This window comes from Pinus tabuliformis, chromosome J (assembly GCF_031772625.1).
Source record: "Pinus tabuliformis cultivar Carrire ecotype Pingquan chromosome J, CPIR1, whole genome shotgun sequence".
In the NCBI taxonomy this organism is placed as follows: Eukaryota; Viridiplantae; Streptophyta; class Pinopsida; order Pinales; family Pinaceae; genus Pinus; species Pinus tabuliformis.
Window position 1 is genome coordinate 1,292,771,151 of NC_142295.1, and position 24,494 is coordinate 1,292,795,644.

The following is a 24,494-nucleotide window of genomic DNA, read 5'->3' on the forward strand; positions in this document are numbered from 1 at the left end:
GTCATAACAGTACCTAACAGGGCAGGACCAAGGAGGATGGAGTTGCTACCGAGGATTTCTAGCCAAGAAATCCAGATCAGTGGTGCAGTTGCACTAAGGATCGGAGTGGGGGCATCTCAACATTGGCAAAGGGGTTTCCAGGAGGGAAATCGAGGCTCAGAGGGAGTCACACCGAGAACTTCTAGAAGGGAAGTAGAAGAGCAGCGAGATGGCAGTGAACTTGTTAAGAGACCAGGACAGACCAAATGGAGCCTCGAACTTCATAGTTTGGAAGGCCAGAATCTTATCTGTTCTAGACAGGAACCATCTCAAGCACTTCGCCTTGAGGACAATAGTGGTCCCAGTTGACCCGACTGATAATGATAAGTACGAGGACGCAATGGCGACGACCAAGAGAATCATCCTTGGTGGGGTCAAGGACCATGTAGTACCACACATTGTCGAGAAGAATACGGCAAATGAGATGTTGGAGGCCCTAAAGAAGTTGTATCATCATACTTCTGTGCAGAGGAAGATGCTACTAGAAAATTAGTTGCGGTCATACCAGATGCAAAAGGAAGAACAGATCGACACCTTCCTCAGTTGATTGAAGGAGATCCGAGATCATCTGACTTCCATAGGGGCCACGCTAGATCAAGAATTGATGGTGAGAACAACCCTGAACGCAGTCTCAGAAAACTGGGAAGTGTTTGTCTAGAGCATACTGGGCAGGGCGACCCTTCCAGATTGAGAGGAAATGTGGGCGTCTCTTTTCCAAGAAGAGATCAAAAGGCTGAGCAAGGTGGGAAGCAACGACAAGGGGGTCAGAATCAAGAAGGAGGAAGAGGAGGACGCTGCCCTATCATCTGAGGGAAAGCAAGAGAAATGGAAGAAGAAGGACCTCTCCAAGGTCAAATTCTTCCACTATTGGGAACCGGGTCATTATGCGACCCAGTGTCCAAGGAAGAAGAGCAAGGGAGAGGCTTCCGAGACCAAAGTTGTGCTAGCAAGGGCAGAGAAGGAAGTGGAGACAGATGACGACTGTGCCATGAGTGCTCACATGCGACTTGAGCAAAAGTGGGGAGACATCGAGCTGTAGTCAGATAGACTACAGGCAATGAGGGGCAAGATCCTTGAGGTACCCAACCTCTTGGATTATACCTTGCTACGAGAGCCCCGAAGAGTAGCAGGACTGACGGATGTTGGTAGAGACAAATGCGGATGGAGCGACAGAGGGAGCTATAGTGCAGGTTTCCCAGGACAGCGTGAGGCAACAATGCGAGATGCATGGAGTTGTTGCAGCAGCGCAGAGGTTAGAGGACGTGCACTTGTTAGCGACAAAGGGAGTTTTAGCATCGAGGGTGTCTCTCGCCTTACAGAGATGTCAGAGTTGGGAGATCAGTTACTTACTTCTCAGTAACTGAGTTGCAGTGTAGCAGTTAGCAATGGTAGTGCTATGGGCAGCACGATGGAACATGATGAGAGGGGTTGCCGTATAATTGCAGCAGTGGCAGTGACAGGGCCATGGGTAGCAGTACATGATGCAGCAATGTAAAGAATGTTAGGCAGCAAGCCTAGCTGTTATAGACATATTTGGGCACTGTAACCCCAAACTCATATGTCCATAAACCAAGGGCTCTTTAGTCCCTAAAAGTGTTGTTTCATACCCTAAAGGATCATGGTCAACTGATTACATCATTTCCCAGAAGTTCCACCTAAAAAACCACTCAGAACTGGCCAAAACTGGACCATACTGACTGCTCCATGGTCAAGGTGCGATGCATACTGGCTGCCACACTAGCCAGGTGCGATGCATATTGAAATGGCCTTCTGTAGGGTGCGATGAGCAAGAATAGACAAATGGTAGAGACAATTTGCTAAGTGGAAGCTCATGGAATCTTCCAGAAACTTCTCCCAGGACACTTGCCTCTCTGAATTCACCCAGGGATGAGTAAGAGATCAATGAAATCTCCAAGTGGAACCAAGAACTATCAGTGAAATGACACTAATCAAAAACCCAGAGCTGACTCACACCCTTGCAAGACATCTATAAATGGATCCCTCATCTGAGAGATCTAGAGGCTGGAATTTTGTAATTTGTAAGGAAGTGTTGTTGGTTTATCTGTGAGAAAAGACATTGTATTGTTGGGTGATCTTGCTTTTCATGAGGTGAAGAGGGCTTCTATGCTGGGAGGATGATGCTAGATCAGACAGTTGGGTTGTAATCCTCTCTTCTACTGTTAATAAAGTTCTTTGAGTTGTCCTCCATATCATCGTGTATTTGTGAATCTTATTGTTTATGAATGCAATTGTATGGTCAATGTGTTTCCGATTCTGCATTGTTTATGATGTTTTAGATAGAGATGCTTTGATGGTTTTCTGTTACTTTGACTCTACAAGTACTCTTTGAAGCGAGACAAGTAGGAGAGAAGTGGCAAATTCTATCAAGGGAAAGAGAAATCAAGCAAGGATCCAAGCGGAAGATCCAGGTTGGTCCTCTTTTCTTCCCTCTTATCTATTACACTTAAAGGAAATCTCGAATTTCTTTGATTGTTTGTTTCTAAGGTAGCTACCCATCTTAGTGGGACTAGCAGTTCGAATCGACACTAGTTTTCCCTGAAACACTAGCATCAGCACACGGACCAATGCCGGATGATCAAGGTGATGCTCAGTGAGGAGTATTACTAGAGCACAGTCCTCGCTAAGAGGGAGTGTTTATTTGGGGTAGTATCGGATGTGCTCTAGCCACGAAAATTGATGAAGAGGCTAAAGCACATGAGATCTCCAATACCCAGAAATGGTTTGGGCAGATTCTAAACAATTTGGGAGATATTAAAATAATTAATATTTTTTATGGAGTACCTAAGTATAAACTTAGGGAAAATAAAATATTAATGTGAATTAATATAAAATTGTGTTAGAAGGGTCCAAAAGTCATGGATCAAGCTAGAGTTAATCTTAGCCATTGATTCGGGACTTAATCTCGGTCATTGAATTGTCAACGAGAAAAGTATAAGAGGAGGCTTGAGGGTCACTTAGAGAACACACCAAGTTGATCAAGATTTTGATTTTTTGGGGCAAGGTTTGCTAAAGAAGTCGAAAGAGTGATCAGAGTTGCAACTGAGGGGCAGTGAATACAAAACCAGAGAGGCAGAGATAGTACCAAGAGAATCAGTGCAAAAGCCAAAGAGAGGGATGCAGAGCTAGCCAGGGCTCATGCAGAGGCATCCAGGAGTTGTGTAGTGCCTTAGAGAGCCAGCGTGGGTGACACAGAGGCTCTAAGGGCTGACGTAGTGCCTCCAGAGGCTAACACAGGGTGAGCTAGGGTGACGCTGGGCCAGAAAAGGATGACGCAATCCTTAGAGGCTGACGTTGGGGTTTTCGTGGGGAAAATTGGAGCTGGGAGCTGTCGGAGTGTTTATCTGGGGTTTCAGCCAGAACATCTGTCTTCGACTGAGAGGTACTACTGCCGAGATTATTCTATGTTGGGTGAGATGGTTTTGGCACCCAAATTGTATTCAGAAACTGGATAATAATAAAACCCTTAGATCACTGCACTGGTTTTCCTACATTGGGTTTTTCCGGGGACATTGGTCCAAAAACAACGTTGTCACTTGTGTGCTATTGTTTTTCCTTCAGTCAATGATCTGTAATGTGTTGAGCATGTACTTGTATTTATTTTCAGTATTTACATGGTAAATAACTTGTTAATTAATCAGAACAAGTAAGCAGAAATAAATTAGAAAAGTACATGACGGGTTTCTAACAATTAGACTTAGAAATTCCAACAGAAGAGTTTGTCGAAGCTCCTAGAAACGACAAGAGGCAGTGTAGGCAGCCTGATAGATACTAGGCCTTGGTGGCTCAGGTTGCAGAACCCTCCAGTTTTCATGAAGTCACACAACATCAATTGTGGGTGGATGCCATGGTAGAAGAGTATAGTTCTATCATGACAAATAATGTTTGGGAGGTGGTTCCTAGACCAGAAGATATTTTAGTTGTGGGTTCCAAATGGATCTACAAGATCAATTACGTTGCGAATGGAAGTGTAGAGAAGTATAAGGCTAGATTCGTGGAAAAGGGGTATGCACAAAAAGAAAGAATAGATTATGAGGAGACCTTCGCCCCAGTTGCAAAATATACCTCTATCAAATCCATCATATCCCTAACAGCGCAGATGGAATGGGAAATTCACTAGATGGACGTCAAGACAACATTCTTGAATGGGGTGATAGAAGAAGAGGTTTACATAGAGAAGCCTGAAGCCTTTGAAACTCATGAGAATCGCACTCATGTATGTAGATTGAAGAAATTCATGTATGGGCTCAAGCAGGCACCCAAGGCATGGTACGGTCAGATTGATAGTTACTTGCAGTAGTTGGGCTTCATCAAGAGTGATGCAGATCCAAATCTCTACTATCTGATGGTGGAGAATGAACCTCTCATTTTGGTTTTATATGTAGATGATCTGTTTTTGACAGGATCATCGAGGCTCATAAACAACTGCAAAAGGAACCTTGCAGCAGAATTCGACATGAAGGATATGGGGTTGATGGACTATTTTCTAGGGTTGGAAGTATGGCAGAAGAATGGGGAGATCTTCCTTGGGCAAGGGAGATATGCTACAAAATTTTTGAAGAGATTCAAAATGCAAGATTGCAGACCCATGGCAACACCCATGATTACCAACTGGAAAAAGATAGGTGCATCAAGGGACAAGGAAGTCAACCCCACCTTGTACAAACAACTAATTGGGTCACTCATGTATCTGGTCAACACTAGGCCAGACATTTGTTTTGTTGTCAATACCCTTAGTTAGTTCATGGTGGAACTAAAAATGGTACATTGGGCAGCGGCGAGGAACATTCTCAAATATGTGCATGGAATAGTCGGACTCAGGTTGAAATATACTTGAGGAGATGACGTCAGGTTGAGCGGATTCACAGATGTAGATTGGGTAGGTAGTTCAGTGGACAGGAAAAGTACCTCCGAGTACTGCTTCAACGTTGGATTAGGGATGATCTCTTGGTGCAGCAGGAAGCAAAAGTCAGTACCACTAAGCTCAGCAAAAGTAGAATATACAGCAGCCAGCACGGCCATGTGCAAAGCCATATGGCTTAGGAAATTAATGGTGAGTATGTTTAGGAAGAAAATGGGAGTGACCAATGTTTACTATGATAATCAGTGTTGCATAAAACACTCTGAGAATCTAGTATTTCATGATAGGTCAAAGAACATTGACATCATATGTCATATCATAAGATATTGTGTTCAACATGGGGTAGTTTAGCTGCGGTATGTTCCCACAGGAGATTAGGTAGCAGACATACTCACAAAATATCTAGGGAGAGCTAAAGTTTAGCTGTAGTATGTTCCCACAGGAGATTGGGTAGCAGACATACTCACAAAATATCTAGGGAGAGCTAAGTGGAGAATTCGTTTCAATAGATTATCATCAGCAGCAGTTGAGAGGGAGTTGCAGTATAGATGCAGTAGTTGACAGCAGTTCAGCAAGGTCAACAGCAACACAACTGCAACACATATCAGAGTTGCGCAGTAGTTGGTGGGCAACAACAACCAGACATTAGCAACATGACAAGAGATGATGCAGAGACAGGATTTTGCTTCAGTAGGTTGCATCACTAGAACGCATTGCTCGCTAAGAGGGAGTGTTGCTTTTTGTAGCATCAGATGTGTTCTAACCACAAAATTTTGTGGAGAGGCTAGAATGCATGTATTCTCCAAAACCTAGAAATCGTTTCTCGAAATTCCACCTAGAGACAACTTAATTAAAATAATTAACTTTTTTTTAATGGTTCCTAAGTCTAAACTTAGGAAATCTGGTTAATTAAAGGGTATTAATTAAGTCATGGTGAGAATCGTCTAGAAGAAGACATGGATCAATTTTTAGTTAATCATAGCCATCGATTATGTTTTAATCTTGGTTGTTGGTGCTCCAATAGAAGATTATAAGAAGAAGTTGATGGGTTGATGGAGAACACACCAGGGAAGATACTCAGTTGCTCAAGCAGATCGATTTTCTTAGTGGCTGAAGTTCAGCAAGAGAAAATTGAGTCAGAGAGTGAGTTGCAGGTGGGAGAGAGAGGGCATCAGCAATAGTCTGAGAGTGCAGGACAAATCTGGAAGAGGCAACACAGAGGAGGGACGCAGTTCATTAGCGCAGAGGAGTGACATAGGCTCTATGCAGTCACTGCACAGGAGGTGACGCAGTAAGGACAACGAAAGGGAAGAAGGTCCTCTTCGAGATTAGAAAATCATTGTGGAGTGTGAGAAATTCATCAGTAAATTTCTCTCAGTGATTCTTTCTCTATTTTGGCTATCCATATCTTGTACATAAATTATTGTTGAAGATTAATAAAAGAAACCCTCATCTAATGCACCGGTTTTCCCACATTGGGTTTTTTCAGGGACAATTGTCCAAAAATAATTGTCATTATGGTTATATTTTTCCTTGCATTTATTTTCCGCAGTATTTTATGTTGTGAAGGCTGCATTACATTTTATTTTGATATTTACTGTGTAACACTGTAAATAACTTGATTAAGAAATCAACAAGTAGGAGGAATTTAATCAGTTGCTGCAGTAGGGATTCTGGTAATCAAATTTTCACAATATAGAGAGAAGAAAATTACTCCTTGATAGAATATTTGATGAGAGAGAGCTTACTTTACAAACCCTTTTAAGGATGATGGTAATGTTCTTCGATTTGGCCTTCCTTAGTCTTTGAAAAGCTTCCACTCCTTAGATGATGGATGAGTGATGATCTCCGAAATGCTTCAAGGGTTTTGGTCTTTCTTTCTGCTTCCTCCTTGATGATGATTCCAAGACTCTTGCTAAAGTAGATTTCTTCAATCTAGGGTTTTGGTATGATGAAGATCTTGATCTCTTGCTTGGTATTCTTTGTCTCCTTGATTAGATGCCCCAACTTGACTTTAGCACCTTAGCTCTGATTCCATGTTGAGAAATCTAGGGCATCAATAGTTAGGTGATTTCTATACTTATGATAATTTCTTTTGATAGTCCTTTTACTTATTGATGATGTTATTCTCTTCTTGTGTTATTATTGTGTTCTTTTCATCAAGACAATTACCAAATCATGAATAATAAAAAGACGAGACACAATATATAGGTTTGTCAACCAGGGCCAAAACCTCTCACTCTTAAAGAGGAAAACCCAAACAAAATTCTTCTTAAAGATCTTCAATTGACAAATCCCAAGACCATAACAAAGATCCTCGACATTAGAGTCCTCCCAAGACCAAGTCATTAGCCTCCTCTTAAACCTTGCTCTTCCTCTTCTCCTTGTTGGATTCCTCTAGAATTTCAGCCTCTTCTTAACGTTCTAAAACTCGTTTTCTTGTCAGCAGAAACCCTAGATCAGGTTTGTTCCTTGAATAGTCTCTTCAAAAGGGAGAGACTCTTTCTCTATCTCGCTCGTCTTCCTTCAACAAAGATTTCCACCCAAACAAGAGTACCTAAGTATGACTGCAATCTTCGGCCTCTTCTTGCCAACTTCGGACCTGCAACCTTCGTACGTGTGAGAATATACTATGCCCAAAACAGTCCTTAATGATGCTTCTCTCCTTCCTTAACCTTCCTTCGTTCCTCGCTGGCTTGAAGGCTTCTTCTAAGATGTATTACACACTTCTTATTGAAGACTTGCTTCACCGATTTGCTTATCTCCAAATGAGGACAAGCACTAATATATATAGTCGTTGGTCATGACTGTTTAGGCTGACATGCTCTTTGGAGTAGGCTGATTTCATATTCTAGGATTCTCCCTTCGTAGTAGGCCAACTTGATGAGGGCTAGTGACAAGGTTTTTCAGGGTGAATTTACATAGACAAATATGACTCTTTTACAAAGTGTAACATGCCTTAAATACATGACAATGACTCTTTAGATTTTTATGACTAGATGACAAAATTCCTAAGGGCTCTCAATGGGAACCTCAACTAAAAATAAATCTCTTTCTCATGAAACCCATGATGCAAGCATTATAATAATTTAATTTTTCTTTTACATCTCTTACATAAAATCATAATTACATATCTTTATTAAGATCGAACCTAGTTACACTTTTCAATAGAATCTTCAGCGGGTAAGTTCTTCCACTTGATGAGATACTCTAAAATTGATTGATTTCGTAGTTGTCGGGTTCTCGTTTCTATGACTGCTTTAGTTTCAAATATGATTTTTCCTTCCTCGTCAGGTTCTGGTAATATTGCTTGAACTGGGAACTTATCACCTATAACCTTATTTAAGCATGAAACATGGAAAACTGGGTGCACTTGAGAAGATGCAAGAAGCCTCAATTTGTATGGCATAGTACCAATCTTTTGCAACACCTTGTAAGGACCATAGTAGTTTGGCGATTATTTATTTTCCTACTTAGCTTGCTAGAGGAACATTTGTTTGTATGGTTGTGGTCGTAAAAATACCTAATCGCCTACATCAAAACTTCTTTCATTGCAATGCTGAGTGGCCTGTGGTTTCATTCAATTATGCGCCAAAGTGAGGTCATCTTTTAAGAGTTGGAGAACCTGTTGTTGATGCTCGATGTGATCTTCCACTGCTTCAACCTTAGAATTTTCTCTTAAAGATGATGTCATGGACAATGGATGATATCCATAAAGTGCCATAAATGGGGTCATTTTTATAGAAGTATGGAAGGAAGTGTTATGCCACCATTCAACCAGAGGTAACCACTTGACCCATTATGTTTGTTTATCAAATACAAAGCAACGAATATATCGTTCCAAACATGTGTTCACTATCTCAGTTTGCCCATCAGATTGAGGATGATAAGATGAGTTATGAGCTAATTGAGTACCTAGACAAGAAAATAATTCCGTCCAAAAATTTTCAGTGAAAATGTGATCTTCGTCACTTACAATAATCTTTGGCATTCCATGTAGCTTTTTAATTTTTTCCATAAATGCAATAGCAAATATATTGGCTTTAAATGGATGAGATAATGCACAAAAGTGTGCATACTTGGTAAGTCTATCAACTACTACCATGATGACACTCTTTCCTTCGGACTTGGGTAAAGCTGTGATCAAATCCATTGAGACCTCCTCCCAACGTTGACTTTGAGTGGCTAAAGGTTGTAACAAACCCAGGGACTTAATTGTCTCAACTTTATTTTGTTGACAAACCAAACATTCTGCCACAAACTTTTGAATATCAGATATAAGGCCATCCCAAAAAAATTCCTTCTTGACCTTGTGGCAAGTTTTTAAAAATCTTGAGTGCCCTCCTAAGGGAGAGGTGTGCAATTCAAAAAGAATTTTTTGTTTGAGTTGGGAATTCGTACAAAGATATAAGCAATATTTGTACCATAATGAATATTTTTTCCAGCTAAATGTATCAGATGTACCGGGATCTTGCTGCAACTTTTGAATGAGTGTCCACACTTCTTCATCATTCTTACATTCATCCCTTGCCTTGGTTATCCAATCTGGTTGGATAATAGAAATGGAAAAAACCAATGCTTCCACATCCACATCCTCATCCTTTCTTGAGAGTTCATCTACAACAACATTTTGCTTCCCTTTTTCGTAGATGATTTCAAAGTTATAACCCAACATCTTTGTAACCCATTTTTGCTACTCTTTTGAAGCTAATCTTTGTTCCAAAAATTATTTAAAACTATCATGATCTGTTTTTACCTTGACGTGTCTTCCCATTAGGTAAGGTCTCCATTACTTTAGTGCATGTAGTATTGCCAACATTTCCTTCTCATAAATAGGTTTGTGTAAATGCTTTTCTTTGATTGGATGACTTTCAAAAGCAATGGGTCTTCCTTCTTGCATTAAAACAACACCAATTCCATTTCTAGAGGCATCACATTCGACAATAAAAGTTTTTGTGAAGTCTGGCGTAGCTAAGACCGGTGCTTGGCACATTGCCTCTTGAAGATGTTCAAAGGCCTTAGTTTCTTTTGGAGTCCAAGAAAATGCATATTTCTTCAGTACTGTTGTTATAGGTGTTGCTATTCTCCCATAATTCTTAACAAACTTGTGATGATATCCTTTTGATTTTTAATGTACCTTCTATAAGTGGTTTCCCATGGGTTAGTCTCTACTTAGGGAAAAGTGTCCAAAATAATTCTTTTCCCGAGTGTGACTTTATAAAGCAAAAGTGACTTTATAAGTGGTAAAGTCAATGTTAAATTATAAAGTGAAAAATGACTTTAGACATAACGTACAATGTGAGTACTTTATTTAATGGATGAGTTAAAAAATAAAAAATGAAAATTAAATGCACATTTATTTTTATCGCTTGATCAAAATGAATCTGAGCCATTAGATATTAGGGTTTCCCAAAAGTCATTTAGAGAAACAAAAGGGGGAAAAGAAAAGAGAGATTGCATTCATTCTTCATGAGTGTTATCGGGAAAACTAGTGTCTATGCAGAGCTGCTAGTCCCACTAAGGCTGGTAGCTACCTTAGAAACAAACAAACTAAAAACTACTTTCGTTTTCCTTTATGAGAAATAGATAAGAGGGGAATAAAGAGACCAACCTCTGTCTTGTGCTTGGTTCCTTGCTCAATTCCTCTCCCTTCTGATAGGTCTTCGCCACTCGCTTCCTCGTCTACCCAGCTTCAAAGAGCACCTGTAGAATCAAAGCAGCATAACACTATCCAAGAACATAGATCTATTATCATAAACAATATAGGACCAGATATATATTCACCACACAAATGCATATAACATCAATCATACAAAAATGTGGAGGAAAACTTGAATAGCTTTATTGATAATCAAGAAAGAGCAAAGAGGATTACAACCAATTGTTCTGACCCAGCATCATCCTCTCAGCAAGACAACCCTTCTTCACCTCATGAAAAGCTTAGATCACCCAACACTATGATATTACACCAAGAAACCAACAGCACTTCCTTACAAGATACAAAATTCCAGCCTTTGGATCTCTGGGATGAGCGATCCATATATAGATGTTTGCAAGGGAGGTGAGTCAGCTTCTGAGATTTGATTAGTGTCCTCTCTCTGATAGTTCTTGATTCCACTTGGAGATTGATGATCTCTTACTCATCCCTGGGCGAATGCAGAGAGGCAAGTGTCACAGGAGAAGTTTCTAGAAGATTCCATGCTCCTCCACCTTGCGAATTGACCCTACCATTTGTCCACTCTCACCCATCGCACCCCATAGAAGGGCTTTTCAACATGAATCGCACCTGTTGTGTGTATTTAGGTGGGATGCAATGCACTTTGACCATGGAGCAGGTGAAATGTCCAATTTTGACCAGTTCTGAGTAGTTTTTCATGGAGAACTTCTGGGAGCTGCTGTAATCAGTTGACCTTGTTCTTTTAGGGGTTGGAACAATACCTTTAGGGACTTAGGAGCCTTTGGTTTATGGACATTTATGATTGGGGTTGCAGTGCCCAAAAATGTCTATAACAGTTGCCCCCTAGAGCATGAGGTCATTAATCTTTTGATGTCGGGTGAAATGCTTTATCATGAGGATCCGAAGTTTTTTCAAGCTGGAAGGCGACCTGTAATAAGATACAATACAATACATTATCTTCATAATATTTTCATGATCTAGCTGAGGCGGGCATTCCCATGCTCAGCTTTATAAATTCATTTTCAAGTACATGAGACAGATAATCGTCTGAGTGTAGACTGATGATTCTAGTAGATTGGATGATTATCTGTGTAGCAGCGATGTACATTTGATGTTTTTATTTTCCTGAATATATATCGAAGCCCGGATGGATGAAACTAGATCCGGGGTCTTCAGTCTCGTTCAATCTTCACTCAAAGTACAAGTCGATCCATGTGAAATATGTTCTGGAGTCGAACATGGAAAGACATCGCCTGATTACCAGCCAATGATGTAAGCTGTTAACAGGCGCGAGAGGAATCACCGATAATGATGATGACCCTCAAGGTGCTACAGTACAATTCACGTGGTGTGAATAAGGGACTTGGTGTCGAACACCACGCAAAATCTTTCGGTCGAAGGCCATTGATGTAAACCTGTCGCCGAAAGTGAGAAATTTGCCATTGAGGCATGCAAGCTTCAAAGTACTGAAAGGGTTGTTCCTAGATCGACTTCTTGGATAATGAGCTGATGTCGACAAGAAGCGATCCGTCATAGGAGTGCCTTAGTGAATCCCACATCAATGACACGGAACAGAGCAAATGATTTTAATGGAGGTGAAAACGATATGGTGATATAAGGTTCAGGGTGGCGGTCATGAAAGAATGGAGCGTAAATGTGTTGCAGCGGATGAGACACAGGTGAATTCTCTGAGCGACTTCTCTTGAACATATCGGCGACACTGACATGATGGATTGGTACCATTAACCCCAAATGTAGATGGTGTGACGGAACCATGGTGATGTGACCAGTGAATGGAACAACCCAACCTGACTCGGATGAGGAGTGAGAGTGTCATGTTCAAGAGCGACGTGCTACAAACAAACTAAAAACTACTTTCATTTTCCTTTATGAGAAATAGATAAGAGGGGAATAAGGAGACCAACCTCTGTCTTGCGCTTGGTTCCTTGCTCGATTCCTCTCCCTTCTGATAGGTCTTCGCCACTCGCTTCATCGTCTACCCAGCTTCAAAGAGCACATGTAGAATCAAAACAGCATAACACTATCCAAGAACATAGATCTATTATCATAAACAATATAGGACCAGATATATATTGACCACACAAATGCATATAACATCAATCATACAAGAATGTGGAGGAAAACGTGAATAGCTTTATTGATAATCAAGAAAGAGCAAAGAGGATTACAACCAATTGTTCTGACCCAGCATCATCCTCTCAGTAAGAAAGCCCTTCTTCACCTCATGAAAAGCTTAGATTACCCAACACTATGATATTACACCAAGAAACCAACAGCACTTCCTTACAAGATACAAAATTCCAGCCTCTGGATCTCTGGGATGAGGGATCCATATATAGATGTTTGCAAGGGGGTGAGTCAGCATTTGAGATTTGATTAGTGTCCTTTCTCTGATAGTTCTTGATTCCACTTGGAGATTGATGATCTCTTACTCATCCCTGGGCGAATGCATAGAGGCAAGTGTCACAGGAGAAGTTTCTGGAAGATTCCATGCTCCTCCACCTTGCGGATTGACCCTGCCATTTGTCCACTCTCGCCCATCGCACCCCATAGAAGGGCTTTTCAACATGCATCGCACCTACTGTGTGTAGGCAGGTGGGATGCAACGCACTTTGACCATGGAGCAGTTGAAATGGTCCAGCTTTGACCAGTTCTAAGTAGTTTTTCATGGAGAACTTCTGGGAGATGCTGTAATCAGTTGACCTTGTTCTTTTAGGGGTTGGAACAACACCTTTAGGGACTTAGGAGCCCTTGGTTTATGGACATTTATGATTGGGGTTGCAGTGCCCAAAAATGTCTATAACAGTTGCCCCCTAAAGCATGAGGTCGTTAATCTTTTGATGTTGGGTGAAATGCTTTATCATGAGGATCTGAAGTTTTTTCAAGCTGGAAGGTGACCTGTAATAAGATACAATACAATACATTATCTTCATAATATTTTCATGATCTGGCTGAGGCGGGCATTTCCAATGCTCAGCTTTATAAATTCCTTTTCATGTACATGAGACAGACAATCGTCTGAGTGTAGACTGATGATTCTGGTAGAGCCATCATCCCTTAGATTGGATGATTATCTGTGCAGCAATGGTGTACATTTGATGTCTTTATTTTCCTGAATATATATCGCAGCCCGGATGGATGAAACTAGATCTGGGGTCTTCAATCTCGTTCAATCTTCACTCAAAGTACAAGTCGATCCATGTGAGAGATGTTCTGGAGTCGAACATGGAAAGACATCGCCTAATTACCAGCCAATGATGTACGTTGTTAACAGGCGTGAGAGGAATCACCGATAATAATGATGACCCTCAAGGTACTACAGTACAATTCACGTGGTGTGAATAAGGGACTTGGCGTTGAACACCACGCAAAATCTTTCGGTCGAAGGCCATTGATGTAAACATGTCGCCGGAAGTGAGAAACTTGCCATTGAGGTATGCAAGCTTCAAAGTACTGAAACGGTTGTTCCTAGATCGACTTCTTGGATAATGAGCTGATGTCGACAAGAAGCGATCCATCATAGGAGGGCCTTAATGAATCCCACATCAATGACATGGAACGAAACAAATGATTTTAATGGAGGTGAAAACGGTCTGATGATATAAGGTTCAGGGTGGCGGTCATGAAAGAATGGAGCGTAAATGTATTGCAGTGGGTGAGACACATGTGAATTCTCTGAGCGGCTTCTCTTGAACATATCGGCGACACTGACATGATGGATTGGTAGCATTAAACCCAAATATGGATGGTGTGATGGAACCATGGTGATATGACCAGTGAATGGAACAACCCAACCCGACTCGGATGCGGAGTGGAAGTGTCATGTTCAAGAACGACTTGCTACCAACAAAGTTTCTTCAAGTTTTCTTGCTAATTTTCCCCAGTCATTGCTGACCAATACCTCTTTATTTTTGTCAAGCTTGAGGAGGATAACATATTCTTGTTCTATAGTTTTCCCTTCGGGCAAACCCATTGCTATGTTTTAACGAGTCTAGCGATAGTGAAACCCGTTCTTGTCTGTTATGGACAATTTTGTCGCTATTCGGTTTTAACGAGTTTAACGACAAGGATAACTCGGTGTTTTTCAATTTTAGAGAGTCTGAAAAGGGACATAAAGGAAACTCCAAAAATCCTTTTTCGTCACATAATCCCTTGAGTCCGAAAAAGTATAAAACAATACAAAAGGGATGAATTTTCAGTACTTTTAACGAGCCGAACAAAACAAGCGCTCGATATTTTTGTGTAATAATCCCTCAGGTCCAAAAAGATTAAAATCTAAAGGAGGGATAGCACTTCCAGTCACTTTAACGAGCTGGAGAGGCCAATGGCTCGGCAATCTTTTCATATTTTACGAGTCAGTTGAAAAGAGCTTAAAGGAGACTCGTTTTTTGAGGAACGAGTGATAGATTCAGGTAGCAGCTGATTCCAAGTAAGGCTTGGAATTTTCCAATCACGGCAGTGTCACAAGGATGGCTAACAGGATCACTCTTCGCAGCTGTTCCTCAAAAGGGGTAAACAATCAAGTGGAGGTGAATGATCGGCCAATACAGAGTGGAGGTGATGATGAGAACACGACCAAGGCTTCAAAGGCTGATGATAATACATTCACGATGGTTATTTATTGGAAATTGGTTCATTTTTAATGAGCTTAAACTCTGGGGGAACATTTTCTCATTGCTTATGTTTATTTTTGAACGAGCTTGAATTCCGCGTTAAAACTGCTCGATCCAGTCGTATAATATGTCTCATCTAAGATGCCATTTTTATGGAGCTTGCACCTTACAAAGCTTTGCTCCGGATCCTTTCTTTATGCAAGTTAGGAAACGACCAATCCTACGAGTTTAAAGGGTTAGAGGACCTATAAATTTAAAAAATAAATGGTCGCTCTTCACTTGCATGCCAAAAGGTTTGCATGCCCCTAGGTATAGCGAAAAATTTCCAGGTTCCCAAAGATTGTTCTATCTGTACCACAGACAAAACACTTCCTCGGCAATGTCTACCGAAATAGACAAAGGTGAGTGGTGCAGACGCCTCCACTCACATAACTTTGACGAGGGAATCTTATTCTATCCTAATCCCATTTTCCTAAACGGACGGGTGTGTCAGACTAGGCATATATCCTCCACGGAAACCTACCCTATACCCAAGGTTTTCCTGCCAAAGCAGACTAGGGTGCATGCCCCCTGGGTTTCAGTCATGTCCTCTGAATCACTCGCGCTCATCAGGAGGATGCACTAGGGATTGATGAGACATTCCTTGCGTGAAAAGACCATTCAGGGTTGGTATATGACTATTTGCTATGTGTGATCCGGGGAATGAAAGCTAGTCTACGAGCTTGACCACTCTTCCTTCATGTGGAAAACACATTACTCTAAAGACTGAGGAGACAATGGCTCCCATGCAATAAATATAGTCTCGTCCAAGGAGTAGATTATAATCCAAGGGTCTTTGGACTACCATTATGTTCATGTGAACGGTTTTCCTTCTCAATGTTATCGGCACATTGGGAAGGATCCCTAACGGTCGACTGGTTCCTTTGTCAAAGCCTGTTAGATTTCTCATCTCAGGCAAAAGCGATGGCGAACCAAGCGCTTTCCAAGAAGTTGAGGAAAGGATACTCACAGAAGCCCCTTCATCTATGATGGTACCGGCCATGACCATTCTATATATTTGAGCAATGATTCGAAATGGTACACTAGCCGGTAAATGGGGTATGCCTAGTAGATTCCAGTCAAAGGAAACAACTAGGTTGCTTGGAGGTGGGATCGAATAGACGGCCGGATATGACTCTGACGAACTTCCTTCCTGCGGTAAAGGAACGGGTAGACTGCCCCCATGTTCATCGGAGTCTGTTCTTACGAAGAGAATTTGAACGGTGTCGTTTTTCTTCTCTTCAGTGATTATATCATCTGAAGATTGATCCTCTGAAAGCAAGACCGGGTCAACTACCGCCTCGACCTTTTGACTTTCGTCTGGTGTGGATTCAGATGGTTTATCTTCAATGATAGATGCTTCGACCGACCACAAGGGCGTGTCAGCCAGATTTTCAACTAGTGACGGACTCGGCGAGAGTTTCTTATATTCAGGAGGAAGTCGTAACGGTGAAACCGGACAGTCATCCAAAACTCTTTTAGCTTCGTCTAAGAAGAGACAACGGTGGATGGCGTGATCGCCTTCACACAATTTACAAGGAAATTTATATTTTCTTTTTTGTCCAGGGGCTTCACTTTCACTAGTTGACGGTGTATGCTCAACATGATCGTTAGAGGTTGATGACACCGGATTGTGAAAACGAGGAGACCAGTCCCTTAAGATCCGAGGGATGCAAGGACAATCTCGATGACAGTGGTCTCCTTTGCAAATGACACATGGCGATTTAGGCCTGGTCGGTGCAATGTGTGGATTTTCGCTAGACGATGCTTGGTTGCCCCTTTTCGCCTTTGGCTCCTTCTTCTTCTTCTCTTTCTTCTTCTTCTCCTTCTTCTTCTCAGTTACTTGATTTTGGGCTTTACCAGCTTCATCAAGCGAAGAGGAAGGAGGAGAGGAAGAATTGGACGAAGTAGAGGGTTGGGGGGTAACTCTGGTATCGTTTAGTTGCTGACTTGATTGTTCAGGAATCACGGTGTTCTGAACGACAGAAGTTGAGAAGAGCCATACGGGCAAGCCAATTGTCAATCCTGAAAGAGACAATGTGGCCATATGGGGTGCACCAACATCTCCCCAAGAGGAGAAGGAACTAGGATTTCCTCCAAGGGGAATTCCTTGGTTGGTGGACTCCATTTTTCTCAACCTAAGACCAACGTAGGAAAGGTGATGTTTATTCTGATTAAAATAAATTTTAGATGCTTTGACACAACTTGTTTTTTCAATTTTTAAGAGTCGAGAAAAAACAAAAGATGACTCTAGTCGCCTTCGATTTTTAATGAGCTTGAAGTGACAAGTGCTCAGATGGACCTTTTCCGTTAAGGAGTCTTAAAAGGAACGAAAGGGACTGCTCTGGAAATCTAGACAGAGGGATTACCAAACCAATCACAAAACTGCAGAATACTTTTTATGATACGACAGCCAATCTTCCCGAATGCTGTGTTCAGTGCATTGCAATCGATAAGGCGGCAGACACGGCTTCCTATGGATAAAGGATAAAGCCTATTTTGGTCTCCCAAAATATACTCGACGGTATGTGGGAGCACAAGTCCGTACTGGCACTTATCGTCTCAAAGTGGAAGAATCACCCAACCAACAGTGAAAACAACAGTTACCAGGCTTTACGGCCCCGGAATACGTCTCTAGCCTAGACTTCTAAATGTTGTGCGTTACGTTCCAAAGCGTTTTTAGATTCATTAAATTTATTTTATAGTTGATCTTGCTTAAGAAATTTGCCTTTCAGGTTCACCGCGTGATGTAGATGTACAATTCCTAAAATGCAATCTAAGATGATAAACAGTCGTTTAACCTTCTTTTTGCAATGAAAATCCTAGCTACTAAGGAAAGAGAGACGATTTTCTTTCAACAAAGAGCAAAGATCACACACTATATGCACAGTCCTAAATCAAACCAACAAACAATATAAATGCAAATGCACATGCATGTATTTGTTTTCAGCCTTCTTAATGTGTGAATGATAAAAAGAAAGCTAAGTGCAAATCTGAATTATTTTTCAAAACGACAATTACTAACAAGCTTCTTTTCAACACAAAATGAAGACAATGACGACACTTTGTTATTTGGAATTGAAAACTTGCTTTCGACACTTGAAAAACTACTAATTCAAATCAAATACAAGAGTAACAGTGTAATCGACTATCAAGAACAATCGGATTCTCTTCTATGACTGAAAACGACACTTGCGACACTTTCAAATCAAGAAACGACAGTACAATTACGCTACTTCTTTGTAAAGGAAAACTAAAAATGACTCAAAATACATAAAAACATTTACAGTTCTATGCACAATGGAGGCGGAAAAATGGCAAGAAAGGGGGTTTCAACAGAGGTGTACTGACTACAGGCAGCAAAACTCCTGAATAGAGCTGAAAAGTATGAACACAGAAGCCAAAATCTAAGAGCAGAAGAGGTCTGATCAGCGCACCTGTAGCACAGGGAAACTGAAATGCAACGCACCTACTACACTCGGGAAGTGCGATGCATTCAGGTTTCAAAGAAGACACAGTGCGATGGACCAGGGACGAGACTTTAGCTGGGTTCCGGGTCACAGTTTGCAGCTCAGTTCAGGGATTTAGGCCGAGCAAGTGGTAATCAGTAAATCAATCACAGGGGTAGATCTAAGGAGGTTACTAGAGCCAACACAAGGGCAATTAAAGAGCTTGTAAATCAATTGTTTAATTCATAAACAAAACCCGGAGATAGATTGAAGCAGCATTGATCTACTTTGCATTTGCATAGCAAATGCAGTTCGAAGGCTAGCTAGCTTAACTTCAGGCTCCGTCTGGGGGAGTCACCATTTTGTTATCGGGAAAACTAGTGTCTATGCAGAGCTGCTAGTCCCACTAAGGGTGGTAGCTACCTTAGAAACAAACAAACTAAAAACTACTTTCATTTTCCTTTATGAGAAATAGATAAGAAGGGAATAAGGAGACCAACCTCTGTCTTGCGCTTGGTTCCTTGCTCGATTCCTCTCCTTTCTGATAGGTCTTCGCCACTCGCTTCCTCGTCTACCCAGCTTCAAAGAGCACCTGTAGAATCAAAGCAACATAACACTATCCAAGAACATAGATCTATTATCATAAACAATATAGAACCAGATATATATTGACCACAGAAATGCAGATAACATCAATCATACAAGAACGTGGAGGAAAACTTGAATAGCTTTATTGATAATCAAGAAAGAGCAAAGAGGATTACAACCAATTGTTCTGACCCAGCATCATCCTCTCAGCAAGAAAGCCCTTCTTCACCTCATGAAAAGCTTAGATCACCCAACACTATGATATTACACCAAGAAACCAACAACACTTCCTTACAAGATACAAAATTCCAGCCTCTGGATCTCTGGGATGAGGGATCCATATATAGATGTTTGCAAGGGAGTGAGTCAGCTTCTAAGATTTGATTAGTGTCCTCTCTCTAATAGTTCTTGATTCCACTTGGAGATTGATGATCTCTTACTCATCCCTGTGCGAATGCAGAGAGACAAGTGTCACAGGAGAAGTTTCTGGAAGATTCCATGCTCCTCCACCTTGCGGATTGACCCTGCCATTTGTCCACTCTCGCCCATCGCACCCCATAGAAGGGCTTTTCAACATGCATCGCACCTGCTGTGTGTATTTAGGTGGGATGCAACGCACTTTGACCATGGGGCAGGTGAAATGGTCCAGTTTTGACCAGTTCTAAGTAGTTTTTCATGGAGAACTTCTGGGAGTTGCTGTAATCAGTCGACCTTGTTCTTTTAGGGGTTGGAACAACACCTTTAGGGACTTAGGAGCCCTTGGTTTATGGACATTTATGATTGGGGTTGCAGTGCCCAAAAATGTCTATAAAAATGAGTAAATTGGAGAAAGGAGGACTAGAGAAAAGTTCTGAAGGATAAATTTGTTGTAGCAAACTAGAGTGATTTCTGGGCAAAGTTGGGCATGGAAATCAAGGCATAGAAGACAGCGTAAGGTACAGTACGAACATCATTGAATGTTGTGAGTTGCATGCCATTTGAGAGAAGTTTTTGAAAAAATAAATTGAAAACAAAATCTGTACAATCAGTGCAGTCGTATCCGAACAATACATATTTTCAACTTCAAGTGGGCACAAAAATCGAGGCAAAGTAGGAACGATTTTCAAGGAGTTTTGGGCTAAAGAGATAAGTTGTATTTTGTTGTTTTCTTTTGTCTGCAAATGTATTTTTCCTGAACTTGAAAGATAAATAAATTTGAAGAGCTCTCTAACAGGTTTTCCCCAGAGAAGATTGAAGGGGTTTTGCCTGGGTCTAAGTTGACCAAAAATCTGTGTGTATTTTTATGTGTGTTGCTGGCTTGGTTATGTCCATATTTATTTTCAGCGTGTGTTAAGAGTCCCAGGTGTTTTAATATGAAAATTTCATTTCCAAAATTCTATATTTTGAATGTATGTTTATGGGAAAGGGCATTTAACTGAATGGGAGTGATAAGGTGAAATTAAAATCGGGATGAGATTGCAAGAAACCTTTTTCTAGTTATCAAATTTCAACATGGTATCAGAGCTACAGACTGAAAATTGCAGTTTGAACAACAGACAATAATTTGGGACAACAAACACTGGTTTGGACAACAAACTGAATTTTTGGACAACAAACTGATATTTTGGAACAGCAAGGTGAAATTTCACATAGACTGAACTTTTGGGACAACAAGGTGTGTTGGAAGTTCATTTATCCATTTTCTTGGTTTTGTAAATTTTGGACAACAATCATGGCCATGTTCTTAAGGATAAAGGACAGACTGGATGGGATATTCAACTATGTCGTTTGGAAGGACAAAATTCAAATAGTGTTTGATGAGGCAGCAATTTGGGACATAGTGCAACAAGTGGTTGTACCTCCTACTGTTGCAGATGAATTTGTTGAATTCACAAAAAATAATGCAAAGCAAAAAAGATTTTGATGGACAGTCTAAATGATCATGTGGTTCCTCAGGTGAGAGGAAGCACATATGCATATCAGACGTGGACAACTCTAACTACTCTCTATCAGAGTACCAATGAGAGCAGGAAGATGGTATTCAAAGAACAATTGAAGAACATTAGGATCACAAAGGCTGAAAGTGTAATTCATTATCCTGGCAGGGTCAATTAGGTAAGTGATAATTTGACTACCATTGGTGAGGCAATTGCACCCACAGAGTTAGTCAGGATAGCTATAGCGGGACTTCTTAAGCCTTGGGAGGCCTTTGGAGATGATGTTACCTCTAGGGAGAATCTTCCCAATTGGGACAGATTCTTGGAAGATTGTGTGCAGCATGAGATATGAAAGACTAGCAGTGGTGGGGTGAAAATAGCAGATGAGGAGGATGTAGCCTTGACAGCCATGGGAAAGAACAAAGGGAAGGCCAAGAAAGGGGTCTCATTAGATGGGGCTAAGGGAAAGGAGAAGAAGAAGAAGAAGAAAGATACAGATATATCCAAATTCAAATGTTGGGCATGTCAGAATATGGGACAATATGTTGCTACGTGTCCTGAGAGGAATAACAAGGGGAAGAAGGGTATTGCAGCTTCAACAGAAGTGGAGCAGTTTGCTTCACAGTTTGACCAAGACTTTGCATTTATTAATTCCACGTTTAGTAGGAGTACATCATCCGATGTGTGGTACATAGACAATGGCGCTTCCCGCCATATGATAGGTGCACGAAAGTTCTTTTCAGAGCTTGGAGAGAGTGTCAGCCGGATAAATCGTTCTTGCGGACAAGACCGATCTCCCTAGTATCAACTGATATCTAGCGACAAACAGAACAAGCAAATCTACCTTTCTCTAAATATTGTGATTTATAAATAAAAACCAAGAGGTGTTTTAGACCCTACCTTAAGTTCAACACTAGTTTGTGGAAGCCATGTTTCGATCGTCCAAATGAGTTTCCTTTTAAGAACCTACAAACACAAACAAGAACACATCAAATAACACCTGCATAGCCAATATAATAAATCATATTCATCATGGTGATCAAGGAATCCATGAAATAAACCATAAGAGATAGCTTATTGAGAAAAATAAACTTGATTGTATTAATTTTAAACAAAGAAGAACATTACAACCTTGGTGCCTTGATGCTGTACAAGCTCCTCCCAGGGTCCAAGCAAGAATCTCCTCTACTTTGACAAAGCTTCACACTCTTCCCAATGAGGTCAAAAGGTATGTAATCTCTCATCTCAAGCTCAATTAGGAAGTCTAAATTCCAACAGCATTTACCCTAAAAAATATTCAGCTTTCAACCTCCTTAGTAACCAGCTCAATGCCTCATTTTATAGTGTAGAGGAAGGAAGTTACCAGGTCCACCTATGAAGGGATAAAGTTCTCCTTCAAAGAGATAAGCTCCTTACATCAAGGGGTTAGCTCTTTTAGTTATGGGGTGCATGAACCACCAAGGAGCGAACTTGCAATCTCAAGATTTCCTCTAGAAGCTTCCAAAAATAACCCAAAGTGAGTTTTTAAGAATGTACTTGCGCCTTTTTGACTTTTACAGGGGTCTGCACCCATTACACAGAAACAGAGCGGGTAGGTCCGTAGGGGACATGACCAGGGGGTGCGGAACCGCGGGTAATGCTAAGAGAAAGTGCGGAACCAGAGTTTTAGAGATTTTTAAGGACTTTCTCTCATTTTTCAAGGCTTGACATGAAGAGATGAGGTTTAAGACTTGCATAGGAGGAAAGTATGAGTAGTGATAGACTCACTAACTGCAGAATGTCATGGTGACAATATTTTGTGCAATAGATTGCCCCCTAAAGTGCAAAGTCTGTAATAGATGAAGATTTCATTTATCATCTAAGAAGAGTGAAGTACTTTATCATTTCGAGGATCATCTTGTGGAGAGCCTGGTTGGAACCTGTAAAAACATTCAATACAAAATATATATATGTGATCATATCATCGCTGAGGTAGGCATTCCCATACTCAGATCAAAACTGACTAGAAAACTAACTAAACTGCTCTGATATAGGAATGATCTTGTAATACATCACAAGTATAGACATATGTAGACACAGTATGGGCGCAACCATCTGTTTATGAATAGTCCATTGTATAATGAATAACAAAATTCCTCGCAGCTTGGATGGTGGAAACTAGATCCAGGGTCTTGATTTCCACTTCCCGAAATAGTACGATTCTATCCATGTGAATGAATGTGTCGAAGTCGAACATGGTAGAAACCACTTGATTACTAGTCAATGATGTAAACTGTTAACAAGTGTGAGAGAAACCACCAGTAATGTCAATGGCTCTCAAAGTACTCAGTACAATCCATGAAATGTGAATAGATGAGTTGATGTCGAACATGTCACAGAATCCTTTGATCGAAGGTCAATGATGCAACCTGTCGTCGAAGGCGAGAAACCTGCCATTGAGGCATGCAGATTCCAAGGTACTGACGATTTCTAGATCATCTTTCTAGATAATGAGCTGAAGTCGATAGAAAGTGATCCGTCGTAGGCAAGCCCACAACACGAAATCATAGATCAAGTTTGAAGAAATATGTTTGCAAGGACTGACTCAGGGATGGTCAAGATGGATGACAGATATTTTGTAGATGAATGGTTTATTTGCACTGACCTCTTGAACACATAACGACACTGCAGATGGTTTGGTGACAATTGACGCAAAGCTAATACCCAGAAACCGGCTGAAGACTTTCAATTAGTTTGATTAACTGTTAGGTAAAGGATTTCCCAACCCATGTGAACAAAAAATATCGTGTTCAAGAGTGATTGAATGCTTTTCTGAGACACAAAGTATAACAAATAGGTTCATTTTTCTCTCTTTTCCCCCACCATTTCTGACAAGTACCTCTTTATTTTTGACAAGCTTGAGGAGGATAACATTTGCTTGATTATAAGCTCATTCTTTGGATGAGTCCAACTTAGTTTAAAATTCGAACCCTAAGAAGGAGTGGTTTGTTCCTGCTTGTAATTGAACAGGTCCTTTACTATTAAATTTTAACGAGTCTAGTATAGGAGAAACTCGGTGTTTTTCAATTTTAGGGAGTCAGAAGAAAAACTTAAGAAAACTCCATGGTTGTCATTTTTCCTAAATTTGTGTCTCCCAAGCCCAAAAAAGTATAAAATAATACTTGAGAGAATCGCTTGACCATTACGATCAATGAGTACTTTTCATAATTAGTGTCTATGATCCAAAAAAGTAAAAAAGTGATCAACGACACGTCGTTTTATAACCAATATCGA